This window comes from Octodon degus, unplaced genomic scaffold, assembly GCF_000260255.1.
Source record: "Octodon degus isolate 3935 unplaced genomic scaffold, OctDeg1.0 scaffold00065, whole genome shotgun sequence".
Lineage (NCBI taxonomy): Eukaryota > Metazoa > Chordata > Mammalia > Rodentia > Octodontidae > Octodon > Octodon degus.
In genome coordinates, this window is record NW_004524641.1 from 10248964 (window position 1) to 10250355 (window position 1392).

Genomic DNA, 1392 nt, shown 5'->3' on the forward strand with positions numbered 1-1392 from the left:
TTTTGATAGTCACTGAAATATGAGAATATAACCCTGCAAATTATAGTAAAATGGGATAAAGTAGTAATTTTGCTTTGATGTCATTTATTAAACTTTTTTTTTTTTTTTTTTTTTTTTTTTTTTTTTTGCTGTTGTTGTTGTTGGGTCTTGCCTCATAGTTCAGGCTAGCCTTGAACTCACTATGTAGCCCCAGGCTGGTCTCAAACTCACAGCAATCCTCCTCCATCAACCTCCAGTGTTGGGTATTACAAACATGTTCTGGGCGGGGTATGGTGGTGCATGCCTGTAATCCCAGCACTCAGAGGCTGAGGCAGGAGGATCAATGCAAGTCTGAAACCAACCTTGGGCTACAAACTGAGCTCAAGGTCAGCCTGAGCTGCATATCAACACTCTGCCAAAAAAAAAAAAATTTGGCCAGGAAGATAGCCCAGGGGCATAAGCACCTGCCTGGCAAGCATAAGGTCCTGAGTTCAATCCCCGGTACAAAAAAAAAACCACCAACATGCACCACCATGCCCAGTTTAACTATTATTATTTAACTTATAATATGTATTGTATATATTACACATATTATATGTACAATACATATACATATATACACACTATATATTATACATATTAAACTGAGTAAACACCACAGAATACCATAAGACACTGAAAATTTGGACCACAGAAATTGCTATCTGATGATACTTTATATTTCTACAGTTCCTCTTTGTTTCATCATACTACTGTACTCTTTTTAACTTCACTATAAATTCCCAAATGTAAGAAACTATGCCTGCTGTCTTATATTCCTCTTCATAACAAAAATCTGAGCAATAAAGGCCTGCTAGCTAATGGATGGAATTTATTTTGATAACACTGAAGCTCTTGGGAAGTCAACTGGATATATTCTTTTTGATAATCTTTTGTATAATTTTAAACTACTCTGCTTTCTGCTATATTCACTTGGCAGTGATAGTATGCCTTGATTCTAAACTATAAATTGTCCCTGATCATTGCTACTGTTCTCCTGAAACCATATAAGTCACTTCACCCTTGTCTACTTAATCAGCAGAATGATCACTTGCTAAATATGAAGACCTAGAAGGTACATATACTGAACAAGAATCAATACTCTGGATAAGAATATAAAAACAGCAACAGGGACAGGCATGATGGTGTGCATGCCTGTAATCCCAGAAATCAGGAGTCTGAGGTGGGAGGATCACTGTGATTTTGAGGCTGGCCTGGGCTACAACATGAATTTAAAGGCCAGTTTAAGGCCAGCCTGAAATGCATAGTGAAATCCTGTCTAGGACAAAACAAACAAATAACCAGCAACATAGTATATCTTTAAAAACTTGATTTAATCAAATTATTTAAATATTTAAGAAAAATTTGTTAAAT

At 36.0% G+C, this 1392-nt stretch overlaps 1 protein-coding gene across 1 annotated transcript in view; it reads right to left on the minus strand.

The window, feature by feature from the left end:
• The window catches only part of Ubr3 (ubiquitin protein ligase E3 component n-recognin 3 (putative)), a 187218-nt gene that overhangs the window by 22196 nt on the left and 163630 nt on the right, over positions 1-1392 (minus strand). The window lies entirely within an intron of this gene.